Source organism: Astatotilapia calliptera, chromosome 2 (genome assembly GCF_964374335.1).
Source record: "Astatotilapia calliptera chromosome 2, fAstCal68.1, whole genome shotgun sequence".
Taxonomy (NCBI): domain Eukaryota; kingdom Metazoa; phylum Chordata; class Actinopteri; order Cichliformes; family Cichlidae; genus Astatotilapia; species Astatotilapia calliptera.
In genome coordinates this window covers 16,577,285-16,591,517 of record NC_137423.1, presented here as the reverse complement: position 1 = coordinate 16,591,517, position 14,233 = coordinate 16,577,285, and the positions used below count along the sequence as shown (strand labels likewise).

Below are 14,233 nucleotides of genomic sequence, written 5' to 3'. Positions count from 1 at the left end.
ATACTAATCGTGGTGCAGGCCAGTGCAGTGCATGAACTTATACCTTCTCCGGTCAATTCCGCTGAGAGTAAATCTAATGTCCCGCTCTACTGTACAAGACAATGGTTACCTGGAGGGATGTACCAATGTGATAGGGGTGCTGCGGAATAGTCCAAGTGGTAGCAGCTTTAATTTCCCGCTCAACCATAAATCGATGGTTTTTCAACGTGATTGTTGTCACCTTGTCAACTATACATAGATCAACAATCAACGATGACAGAACAACAGTGAATCAATGTTATTTCAATGTCAGTGTCAGGTTTCATCAGTATTTCAATGTTGTTTCAACACTGGTTTTGTGTTGACATTTCAATCCTGACGATTCTGATGGTTCAGATGGAAAATCAACATCTGTTCAATGTCTCCTTGCTATCTGGGTTATGGTCACTGAAGAAGGGTACTATTTTGTAGGAGACAGTTGTGAAATTTAAATCCGGACAGTCCAGTCCCATTCAGATCATCGGCTATAAAAACATTTACATTTGCCTTATTTTATCTCCCCGTACAAACTGTGCGCAGGCTGTGTCTGAAAAACAGCCATGTCTGAAACAGCTGTATCTGAAAAACAACCAGATAACAAATTTAAAAGCACAAGAATTCTCTTTTGTGGACCATCACATTTAATATTTGCATTTAGCTCAATTATGTTGTGTTTCTTTTTCCTATTTACTGTACACTCAGCATTCTCACTGCCTGTTGCTTGCTCTAAAACTTTGCATTGCTTCTGGTTTCCTGCTCAATTTCAACATCTATTTTTTTCTGTCCTTTCAACTGTGGATTTACTCTAACTGGGAGCAGTGTGGTAAGGGAATAAAGTGAGCAGTAGAGAGCATTGTGGGTGGAATACTGATGATGGTGAAATTGGAGGGAGAGACGATGTTCAGTTAGCGATGCCAAGGAAGGAGCCTGTAGTGGAGTTGTGGTAGGGAAAATCCCAGGATGCTTCTATTCTTGCAGTCATATTTATTTTCTGTTCCGATAGTCATTTGATTATCATCTTAAACTCTGGGATCTTATAATTCTGAGAACATTAGGAAAAAAGGTTAAGCCATTATGATAAAAAAGCTTTAGACGGAGGAAGTTTGAATTCCAGCTCTTTTGTCAAGAGGTGACAGGGAAGAGGGCCTTTGTTAGGTCCTGCTTCCTGCACCTAAGGGACATACAGTGGTCCCTCGTTTATCGCAATAGTTACGTTCTAAAAATAACCTGCGATAGGTGAAATCCGCGAAGTAGCCAACTTTATTTTTTACAATTATTATAGATGTTTTAAGGCTGTAAAACCCCTTAAACATACTTTATACACTTTTCTCAGACAGGCATAAACATTTTCACACTTTTGTCTCTTGTTTAAACACTCTCATAATTTGAACCTTTATAGGAAAATAAGTCCAGTGTTATAGATTAAAACCAAAGCCACCTGTGGTTGAATTTGATGGTGCAAAATGTTTTGTCGACATTGTTGTGTTTGTTGAGGAGAAGACGTACAAACATACAGTACAGCACTGCTAGCGATCGAAGATTTATGTAAATTTGACAAGCTGAACGCATTTGTACTGTACAGGACCACAGAACGAGATTAACTGACAATGGTCTACAGCCAATCAGGACACAATACACAATGAGCTGTAAAAATACCCCAAAACAACAACAACAAAAAAAAACATGCAAAATTGCACAAAAAAAACAGTGAGGCCACGAAAAGTGAACTGCATTATAGCGAGGGACCACTGACTCCACGGGCTTTCTTTACTAGCTTGGAGAGCTCACCAGCACAGTCAGAGCATGGGTGATTAGATTAGATGACTGATTTTGTTGCATTTCAGGGATGTTTTCTTTCTTTCATTTGTCTTCCAGTGCTAGAAAATCAAACCTCTCTCCTATTTCAGTGTATACTCCTCCTGTGGCATCATATATTGTCGCTTTAACAGATGGCCCTAGTGTCTCCTTGTATGCCCAAAATATCCTTCTGCACTTTTTTGAATGTAAGACACCTGGAAAATATTCTGAGACCAAAGTAGATTTTAGGTTCGTCAGGTTTGACTGTGGTTCCTGTTCTCTTGGGTCCTTTGTGTTTTGCTCAAAAACGGCTTTGTTACGCGTAGGCATTAAAAACTACTTCACGTTTACACACTGAAAACTACTCTGTACACTTCACATCAGTAAGGGTGTGCTCATTGACAAATGATGATCTAGGAGAGAGAGGCGTATCCCTGCAGTGTCAGGGTGCAAACAACTTGTGTGTAAATGAGCCAAGCCAGCAGTTTTAACAAAACAGCCTGTTTCTTTCCAAGGCGTTAGCATTGTCTGTCCTTTCCTTTCTCTTCCCTGACTCCGTGTTAAACAGTGATAAAGAACACTGGCAAAGAGAGGTCGCTTGTGCTGAAGGAAAGTGCTGTGATAAAGGTCAGAGTTTTGATGTGATATGTGGTCCGGTGGAATAAAGGACTGACAAACCAAGTTAACACCTGTCCTTTTTTACTGTCGCCCTCTGAGGCCAAACTGAAGTGATGCATGTGTGAGAGAGATCTCATTCAAATAAATTGACAGTAAATTACACACTGTAAAAAAATCCTGTTGATTTTACAGAAAAATCTGGCAGCTGTGGTTGTCAGAATAATTCTGTAGAAAAAACTGAACTGTAAACAAGAATACTTGAAAAGCTGTAAAAATTACAGTTTAAAACCATTATAATTTCCCCCCTAAAACCATGTCAAACCAATAAATTCAACAGCCCTTTTATGTCAAATTAGCATGGCCAAACTGCTATTAAACACTGTAAGATTTACACAAAGTTGCTGCTTATTGTACACTAAATCTCAGTTTCACAGAAAAAAATAAATAAATTCAACAGTATTTTATTGTGAAAGCCTCATTTATAAAACTGCTATTTAACAGAATTTTTCTGGTCTTTTCTGGTTTACTCAAAAGAGTACCTCTAGCAGGTCTGCAAATTTAATGCATTACAGTCACGATAACATCAAATTTGTAAAAAAAAAAAATCATTGTAAGAGGAGAGTAAAAGCAACCATGGTCCAGAAGAGCTTGGTCAAACAATTGATTTTAATGAAATACATGCGTGGGGGGACCAGCTCCGTTCGCAGACAGCGCTGATCTCCGACTGACTAATCAAAGCATAAGCAGATATTTTTTACCATCAGGGCTTGAATTTAATGACGCCCCTTCAACGTCAGATACATTTCATACATAGGTCAGATCAAAACCACAATGACTTTTAACACAGTTTAAAAAGGAACATTGCTCTATCTTCATGGCAGATGTTTCCTGGCAACCTTTTTGACTACCGCTTCTTCAATTTCCTGTCAGCCTGCAACTTAGTCTTTCTGAAAGACACACGCTGTTTAAACATCTGAATGCAATATCAATCCTGTCAATTATATTATTAATGCAATGGTAATGATGATGATTATTAGCAATAGCAGCAAAATAATTTCCCTGACCTCCACAGTATCAAAGTTGCTTTAAGTCCAATTCCAGTGAGTTCCTTGAAGTGGACTGCCATGCCAAGTTCTCTAAACCAAAATGGCCATTCTTCCATGAGGTGTTTTATATTTTTTCCCTGGATGAGTTGTTTACGCTGTGTGTAGAAAGTCAGTTTCATTAGATTTTTGACTTCTTCAGGATTTGCATCTGAAAAATCATCTTAAGTTTTTCTTTTTTCAGTTGCTGGCTCTCTGGAGTTTCTCCAAGGGGCAGGAATTTCACATCCGAGTTAATGCACCCATAAGTGTCTTCAATTGCTGCTCTCTGTTTTGGAGGAACAGAGTCGGTGTCAGACTCATCAGTATGACGCTTACGTTTTCTTATTTTTGGGGCTGTAGATCGCTTCACACTATCAATTCTGTACTCCAATTGCCTGACTAGAGAGTGATACCCTGGACTAATCACATCTCCCTCTATTATGTCTTGCAGAGATTTGGGATATTTTGCCACCAACTTTTTGGCAACTTCAGTAGAGTTGCTTTTACTTATCCTACTCTCAGAAAAATTACGGTTCTTAAATGGTTCTTCAGATGTCTTCATGGTTCTTTAAAGAACCATCATACGTCAAAGAACCTTTTTATTTTGTAGATGGTTCATAGCTATTATAAATGGTTCTTTAAAGGACAAAAGGTTCTTCATCCTTAGCTATCTAAGTTTGATGGTGTAAAATGGCATAAATATTTATTCACTATAATGAGGGTGTGAATCATACTGTGTGTTTTGTTTGTGTGCATGTGTGTGCGAAGGGGGAGGGCGGGTTACCTGGTGATTACCCTTTAAGAGCAGATGGTAGGAAACTGAATATTCAAATAAAGCTAGAAATACTTGCTTAAAAAAATCCCCCCCCTCCCCCCCACCACACACACACACACACACACACACACACACCTAACCCAGCAAACCCATTGATCACAAATAATGTGGTAGTAGAATATGGAATATTATTAAGATGTTTATGAATATGGTGAGTTAACAAACAGTAGACACAATACACACATTCAAATACTGTACTTTAATTTTAAGTTTTAATAAAGTATTACTATTTTCTGCTTCAAGGCATTACTTTTGAGATTATTATATATATTAGAAAATATAGCATAATGATAATACTAGGTATTGTAAACTTTACAAACCACCCAGCAGTATGTAAAGTCAAATTATAAAATACAAGTAAATAACAACTGCACAAAAGAATGTCAATGTAATGAACACACTTACCAACACACTTACTCACTTCACTTAAAGCGCACTGCTTAGGTAAATGATCTGAGTACTTGTTCATCACTGAGCAATTTGTTAATATGTGTTTTGAGCCAAATGACAGAGAGAGACGTTAGAACACGTTGTACTATGGCAACCTCCCGGGAGCGGACGGAGGGGGTCAGTCGGTGGAATGCGCATGCGTAGGCAGATCGCGTGAGCAGTGGGCCTTGAACTTTCTAAGGGAAAAACACTTTCTCACGGCCGGTGACAGCGAAGTGGATAACAGGCTTCAGTACCTGCTGGTCTTTGAAGCTCTGGATTCTTGGAAAAGGTAAAATATTTTCATAAAAACCTTTGTACTGTTTTGTTTTTGATACTCGTTAGTGTAGCTTGCTGTTAATGCTGTGCTAACAATAACGATTAGCTATGTTAGCTGTTAAAGTTAACGCAATTTAGTATCGGTATACAGAACTGTTTTCCTAAAAAAACAGTTATAATTAATTATAATTAAAAACACTGTCATAATTAAGTGAAGGTACTCCTAACTGATTTGAACCTTTGGCTTCTAAAATACGTGGTTCTATTGCATGCTGCGTACATAACTTAATGTCAGCTAGACCGATATTGAAATTTATAATATTGTTAAAGTCACTAAAATGGCGCCTGAAGCCTGTGACGTGAGCTCTGTGTCTGTTCTAGAAACTCAGAAATTCAGTAGAGCTGAGCCTTACATTAAACACTCACATCAGCCTGTACTTTGAATTCTGGAAGAGTGTTTTGAAGTGTTTTGAATGAATAGAAAAAGACACGCCTTCTCATGTGTCACATGACTGTTACTGTATAACTTATTTACGGACTACTTGAAAATTATGCTCCGGTCATTTGATGTTTCCAAGATAGATGTCCTTTTGTAATATAGTTTAAATTCCCTTTGTACATTTCATTTATCCACCATCATACATTATAGTGATGGGATTTCAGGCTCTCTTTAGAGAACCGGCTCTTTCAGCTCGGCTCACTAAAAAGAGCCGGTTCTTTCGGCTCCCAATCGGCTCTTCAGGTTGTTTTGTTGCTTTAATTAATTTATTATTAACAATAATATAAGATTATGCAAAAAAGGAATTACTAATGTAAAAAAAAAAAGTGGTTTTATTTATAATGTTTATATATAAATATATGCGGTGGCCCCTTGAGACAAAACACGTACAAACTCTAAAACCCATTTCTAGCGTTAACTGAACTTCTAAAACAGAGCTACTGTGGAGCAGGGAAATTATTTTACTGCTATTGTTAAATAATCATCATCATTACCATTGCATTAATAATATAACCTGCAGCATTGATATTGTATTCAGAGGTTTAAACAGTGTGTGTGTCTCTCAGAAAGACTAAGTTGCAGGCTGACATTAACAAGAAGTATAAAAGCTGGGCCAAAGTTCAGCATGTGGTTAAAGTTTGTAATCCAGTCAGGGTGTAAATATCACTCAGCAGCCAGTCGTAGAGCTGAAGCAGGTAGCATCAACACATAAATCTACTCTACCCGGCTTAAATCACAAGACCACCTCTTACCGAAGAGCTGTAGATTTTTCTTGTTTGCACAAGTTAATTCAGATTCACACTAATTCTGTTCACATCTCCAACAAAATTAGGAAGAGGAGGGGGAGAAACACAATTAGATTGAATTACAATTGGATGGAAGTCAAGGACAAGGAGAAGGAAGCTTAGGATGAGGAGGACGAGAAGCAGCAGGAGCATCTTTAGGGATCTGTATGATGTCATTAAGGTTGGTTTCATTAATATTGTCCTCTCACTAAGAAAGATGACTTGTTTTAGTTCACCTACTTCCTGTATTAAATAGTGACGTGCAAAACATTGTGGAAAACCACGGAGCAGGTGTCACAGTCTGGCGAGGGCAGACTGTATGAATTGAAAAAAAGGACCCAAAATGCAGACTCCAAGGAACAGGGAACAAAACTTGAATGTTAACAAAAGGTGAGCCGTTTAATATGGCTGGTAGAAAAGGTACAAACAAAGGGCAAGGCAAACTGAAGCAAAATTAACACAAACCTAAACTGGGGAATCTAAACAAACAATAAGAAAAACCTAGACAAGAAACTTGGAAGCATGGCATGGCATGGACAACAGACGACCTGACAATCACACACTGAAAACAGAGGACTTAAATACACAGGAGGTGATTAGGGGAAGTGGAGACACATGAGGAAACAGCTGGCACACATGAACATAATGACGTCACAGTGGGAGAGTAAAACTGAACATGATGAACACAGAACACCAGACCTCTTCACAATAAAACAGGAAACATAATGAGACATAGACATGACAACCCGAACTTGACAACGTAAGACAGACATGAAACGCATGAAGAGCAGGGGAGATTTAACATGGTTGGAAACACGAGGGGAAAATAATAACTAGAAACACTTAGGCATAATAATACAAACTTGATAACATAAGACACGCAGCATGAAACACGAAGGGTGAGGGGAAGCTTAAATACAGGGGAAGAAAACACAAGGAGTCTAATAACCTAATGAACAAAATAAACTCAAACTTAAAACGCTGGGTCAAGAGACCCAGGACCATGACAGAAGGCACGTATAGTGCATCTGCAGGTAAATGAACATCAAATCTCTCAGACTAAAATCTGTATTGTACTTTTAGTCTTAAGACCATATGTTGCATATTTATCACCCTTATGATAAAAACCCATGTCAGCCATTGGTTTATGTACATTATAGAGATGGCACGATACCACTTTTTTATGTCCGATACCGATACCAATATCATAAATTTGAATATCTGCCGATACCGATATGAATCCGATATAGTGTTTTTTAATCAACAAAACTGTTTTTTAAATATCTTGCTGCATTTTGTATGAGTTCATACTCAAGTTTAAAATAACAACTACACTAAAGCTTTTCTGTTATACCTGTATGCAAAAAAAAAAATTTCATAGTTCAGCAATACTGATCAATCTAATAAACTTAAACCTACACCATCCTCCCTATTCTGGTATTTTAAAGAGTACTTAGCATAAATATTAAGCAACCTAACTAATAGGGTTCCAACTCCCAGCAACAACAAAAATAAATAAATAAAAAATAGGAAACCACCCCTCACGCGCCACCTCATGATGCTTAATCGACGTAATCAACCTTAATTTGATGCAGTGTGAAAAAAAATGCACAGAAATCAATTATTTTTCAAGAAATATTAAATAGATTCAACATCTTTCTTCAACAAAATTGCAGACTGCACAGATGGTACCTTCCCAAAGGAAAAAGTACTATAGCTTACTAGGGTATATTAGACTTAATAGTTACTATATACAGTAATTGACTTCTATTCATTTTACATCAAATTAAAACTTTGGGTGTCAGATAATTATTTATTAAAAGCTAGACATTTTAAATGAGAATAAGAAAGAAAAGTATGTCTTTGTGCCCCCTTTTCCCTGTTAATGCCCTATCGGCCCCCCTGGCTAAACTTTGCTAGATCCGCCCCTGCACAGTTACCAGCGTCAGCTACGTAGAAAAAGATCCTCGAGTAGAAAGTAATATTAAATAAATTCTAACAACAGCTGATCAAGCTTAAACGTGCTGCTGTTGTTCAGCCACTGTTTTCCTCTTTCCTGGTGCAAAGTGGGCCAAAAGCAAACTAGAGACACGACTCGCGACAGAAAAGCCGATCAGCTGATCATTAAGCAGTTTCATGATTGAAGTAGCAGCAGCAGAAGAGGCAGTCGCTCCATATATCGTTTGTTAAGCTTAACGCAGGAATGCTTTACAAACATTCAGAGATGGACTTACACACTTGCTTTACTTCTCTCGGGGATAACTTTGTCGGAGATGAAATGCCGGGTTGCTAGCGAAGCTCCAAATGCTATCCAGACCACCGACAGGTCCTGCATGCCACAGCCGCTCTATCACGTGATGCATACTGCTCCGACGTGCTAACGTTCTGAGGTGAGTTACGGCGTGTTGCAAGTTTTGTGAGGTGCTTTCGTGATATTTAATGGATCGGATTACATTTTTTATTTTTCTCCGATATCCGATCCAGTAATTTAGGTCAGTATCGGACCGATACCGATACGTAATATCGGATCGGTCCATCTCTAGTACATTATATTTTGAAGCCTCAACATTTGCTTTATTGCTATTGCTATGTGGGTTTTTTTGATCCTTTGGGACCATATTAGGATGAGGGATCAGAATCTGGAGTCGTGCACACTACTGTTTCATTTAGCGTGTATCCATAAGATTTGTACAGCACAGATCCAAGTTGTGCCTTGAAAACAGGAAAGTCGTCTGCATAGAGGAGAACTTTAATAGCAGGCTTGTACAAAGTGAGGCTTTGTGCTCACATTTGCTGCAAACACTCGTTTTAATTCTGTCACCCTGTTTTGATGCAGAATTAACTTGAAATCAGGCATGAACTGGACTTGTTTTTTATAATGTGTTCTTGTGAATTAATTGTGTATCACATACATTTGATTTGACTTTCTGTGAGACAACAGTCATCGGCTGGCCAAAAAAGTTTTCCAAATAGCTCCACGTGATCAAGCCTGGATTTAGAAAAGAATAGCAAAAAAATCTGCACCTCCTGCTTCACATGCAATTTGTGTTTGTGTGTTCAGAGGCGGCGGCAAGAGGGGAGACCTCGGATCATCCAGCTGGAGAGCTTGACCAGGAGGAGTCAAACATTAACTCGGTTCTTCCAGGGCACCCTGCAGACTTAGCTGCTGGCATTGGCGAGGGAGTGCAGCTGCCACTGGGATGACGTGAACGCCAAACAGGAGTCCATCGCAGGTCAACTGAAGGTATGCGAGTCAGACCTTCTGAGGAGGGTTTCGATTTTCTCTTTTCTTTATAATTGACTCTTTTTCTCTCTCTCTCAGCTCCTTGTCTTAGAGTGGGAGGGATTTGAAGCACAAAGGGAGGACCTTGTCATTTGGTTGGCTGATACGGATGTCCGCCTGAGTGAGGTTGACCAGCTGACAAGAAACACCTATGAAAAACTGAAACAACTGCAGGTGTGGGGTTGTTTTGATATGACATATATTTGATATGATACATACGTCAGAGACATGGTCCTAAACTGGACTAACAAAGGACCATGAGTACAACATGAAACTTGCCTTACATAACGCTAAAGTTCATTGATAATTTTAATCAAAAACTTGTTGTTGTTGTTGTTGAAATATTTTTACTGAACATGCAAACATCTGCTGATGACAATGTGTTGATTTAATGGTCTGTTATGAAGCTATTGCTATTTCTAATGTGTTTTTATCACTTTCTGATGTTTTATTAATTAAACAATACATGTATTAATTGTTGTGTTATCTATAGTTATTTTATTTATATATATTTATTTATAATATAGTAAAAATATTGAATTATTACTGTTTAAATGACTAATATGTGACATGTATTAGTAGTGATGTTGTGCTGAGGGTTAAAATGCCTTTTTGTCTTTTGGTATACTACGAAATGACAATAAACCATTAAGATATTCAATTCAATTCAATTCAATTTTATTTATATAGTGCCAAATCACTACATAAGTCGCCTCAAGGCGCTTCATAGATACAGAGAAAAAAACCCAACAATCATATGACCCCCTATGAGCAAGCACTTTGGCAACAGTGGGAAGGAAAAACTCCCTTTTAACAGGAAGAAACCTCCGGCAGAACCAGGCTCAGGGAGGGGCGGCCATCTGCTGCGACCGGTTGGGGTGAGAGAAGGAAGACAGGATAAAAGACATGCTGTGGAAGAGAGACAGAGGTTAATAACAGATATGATTCAATGCAGAGAGGTCTATTAATACATAGTGAGTGAGAAAGGTGACTGGAAAGGAAAAACTCAATGCATCATAGGAATCCCCCGGCAGCCTATGTCTATTGCAGCATAACTAAGGGAGGATTCAGGGTCACCTGGTCCAGCCCTAACTATATGCTTTAGCAAAAAGGAAAGTTTTAAGTCTAATCTTAAAAGTAGAGATAGTGTCTGTCTCCCGAATCCAAACTGGAAGCTGGTTCCACAGAAGAGGGGCCTGAAAACTGAAGGCTCTCCCTCCCATTCTACTTTTAAATACTCTAGGAACAACAAGTAGGCCTGCAGAGCAAGAGCGAAGTGCTCTAATAGGGTGATATGGTACTACAAGGTCATTGAGATAAGATGGGGCCTGATTATTTAAGACCTTGTATGTGAGGAGCAGGATTTTGAATTCAATTCTGGATTTAACAGGAAGCCAATGAAGGGAAGCCAAAACAGGAGAAATATGCTCTCTCTTTCTAGTCCCTGTCAGTACTCTTGCTGCAGCATTTTGGATTAGCTGAAGGCTTTTCAGTGAGTTTTTTGGACATCCTGATAATAATGAATTACAGTAGTCCAGCCTGGAAGTAATAAATGCATGAACTAGTTTTTCAGCGTCACTCTGAGACAGGATATTTCTAATTTTAGAGATGTTGCGCAAATGGAAGAACGCAGTCTTACATATTTGTTTAATATGTGCATTGAAGGACATGTCCTGGTCAAAAATGACTCCAAGGTTCCTCACAGTGTTACTGGAGGCCAAGGTAATGCCATCCAGAGTAAGAATCTGGTTAGATACCATATTTCTAGGCTTTTCAGGGCAGAGTACAATAACCTCAGTTTTATCTGAATTAAGAAGCATGAAGTTAGCAGCCATCCAGGTCTTTATGTCTTTAAGACATTCCTGCAGTTTAACTAATTGGTGTGTGTTATCTGGCTTCATGGACAGATAGAGCTGGGTGTCATCTGCATAGCAGTGAAAATGTATGCTATGTCTTCTAATGATACTGCCTAAGGGAAGCATGTATAATGTAAACAGAATTGGTCCTAGCACTGAACCCTGTAGAACTCCATAATTAACCTCAGTGTGTGAAGAGGACTCTCCATTTACATGAACAAACTGGAGTCTATTAGATAGATATGATACAAACCACTGCAGTGCAGTACCTGTAATACCTACAGCATGTTCTAATCGCTCTAATAGGATATTATGGTCGACAGTATCGAATGCTGCACTAAGGTCTAGCAGGACAAGCACAGAGATGAGTCCACTGTCAGAGGCCATAAGAAGATCATTTGTAACCTTCACTAAAGCTGTTTCTGTGCTGTGATGAGCTCTGAAACCTGACTGAAACTCTTCAAATAAACCATTCCCCTGCAGATGATCTGTTAGCTGTTTGACAACTACTCTTTCAAGGATTTTTGATATGAAAGGAAGGTTGGAGATTGGCCTATAATTAGCTAAGACTGCTGGGTCTAGAGATGGCTTTTTGAGTAAAGCTTTAACTACAGCTAGCTTGAAGGCCTGTGGTACATAGCCGATCATTAGAGATAGGTTGATCATATTTAAGATCGAAGAATTAATTAATGGCAGGACTTCTTTGAGCAGTTTTGTAGGAATGGGGTCTAAAAGACACGTTGATGGCTTGGAGGAAGTAATTATTGAAGTTAACTCAGAAAGATCAATTAGAGAAAAAGAGTCTAACTTAACATCAACAGTGTTGGGGAGTAACGGAATACATGTACCGCCGTTACGTATTTAAAATACAAAATATGAGTAACTGTATTCCGTTACAGTTACCGTTTAAAAAGGTGGTATTCAGAATACAGTTACTTTGTTGAAATAAATGGATTACACTGCGGTACTTTCCCGTTTCATTTTGTCGCGGGTCAGGACTGTTTGGGTTTTGTTTGACAGCTACGTTCTGTTGTTCCAGGCGGCAGCGTTATGGTTGCCATGGTTACAGGGCGACGCGCTCTCTCTCTGCGACTGTGTGTTTCCTGGGTGAGAGAGCGCCTTTTCGTTGTTGTTGTTGTTGTTGTGCTAAGCTAACAGGCAGAATGCTACAAGCATAGCTCTAAAGAATGTAGCATCATGGGCAGTGTAGTCCGTGTTGCAGGGAGAATGGACTGCCATACACGTTATGGGTCTGTGAGCGCGAGGAGGGAGAAAAAGGGGAGTGGAAAGGTACGAGTTGTCATCGAGAAAAAACGGGAGCTGGAAGCATGTAAATATAATAATAACCACTTCAGCCAAGAAGAGAGCCTGACGAGCCCAGTTGTAAGTAAGCTATTAAGACTCGACTGTACACCGTGTTCGTGTTTTCCTCCGAAAACAATAAGTTCCGTTGGAGCAGCCTTTCAACGCCTGCCTCTGTCTTTCGCAAGAAAAGTTGACCCACACAACAAAGTAAAGCTATTTTTCGGCTACGAGCCGACAGGGACCCCGCCGTATTAGTCAGAGGTCCCTTTACTACAGTTCGGAGTCGCGGACCTTCAGTAATAATAATAAATCACACAGCAATAGTACATTCACGTTGTTGTAAAAAGCACGATAATATATTAAGTAATCCAAAGTATTCAGAATACGTTACTGTCATTGAGTAACGTAACGGAATACGTTACAGAATACATTTTGGGGCATGTATTCTGTATTCTGTAATGGAATACATTTTAACAGTAACCTTCCCAACACTGAACATCAATGCTACTAAGAGTAGCTCTAGATAATATTACATCTGTGGGATGATTACTGGTAATTTTTTCTCTAATGATAAAAATTTTATTTGTGAAGAAGTTCATGAAGTCATTACTAGTTAACGTTAAAGGGATTGTTGGCTCAAAAGAGCTCTGACTTTTTGTCAGCCTGGCTACAGTGCTGAAGAGAAACCTGGGGTTGTTCTTATTTACTTCAATCAGTGATGAATAGTAAGATGTTCTGGCTTTGCGGAGGGCTTTCTTATAAAGCAGCAAACTATTTCTCCAGGCTAAATGATAATCCTCTAAATTTGTGACACGCCATTTCCTCTCCAGATTACGAGTCATCTGCTTTAGGGTACGTGTTTGAGAATTATACCACGGAGTCAGGTACTTCTGATTAGAGACCTTAGTTTTCACAGGAGCTACAGTATCCAGAGTCGTACGTAGTGAGGAGGTGAAATTATTAACAAGATAATCGACTTCTGTTGGGGTAGCGTTCAGATAGCTGCTCTGCTCTATGTTGGTACAGGGCAGATGAAGATGATAACAGTGGGTGGATTATATTCTTAAACTTAGTTACAGCGCTTTCAGAAAGACATCTACTGTGATAAAGTCTACTCTCCACCGCTGTGTAATCAATTATTGTAAATGTAAATGTTATCAGGAAATGATCAGACAGGAGAGGGTTTTCAGGAAACACTGTTAAATGTTCAGTTTCTATGCCATATGTTAAAACAAGATCTAGAGTGTGATTAAAGTGGTGGGTGGGTTCTTTTACATTTTGAGAGAAACCAATTGAGTCTAATAACAGATTAAATGCCATGTTGAGGCTGTCATTTTTAGCATCTACATGGATGTTAAAATCACCCACAATAATTATTTTATCTGAGCTCAGAACTAAATCAGATAAAAAGTCTGAGAAATCAGACAGAAACTCTGTGTAAGGC

The 14,233-nt window shown here is 38.9% G+C and overlaps 1 protein-coding gene across 1 annotated transcript in view; it reads right to left on the bottom strand.

Moving 5' to 3' along the window:
- LOC113028191 (uncharacterized) overlaps positions 1-14,233 on the bottom strand; it is a 30,988-nt gene that overhangs the window by 3,411 nt on the left and 13,344 nt on the right. The gene's annotated exons all lie outside the window — the stretch shown is intronic.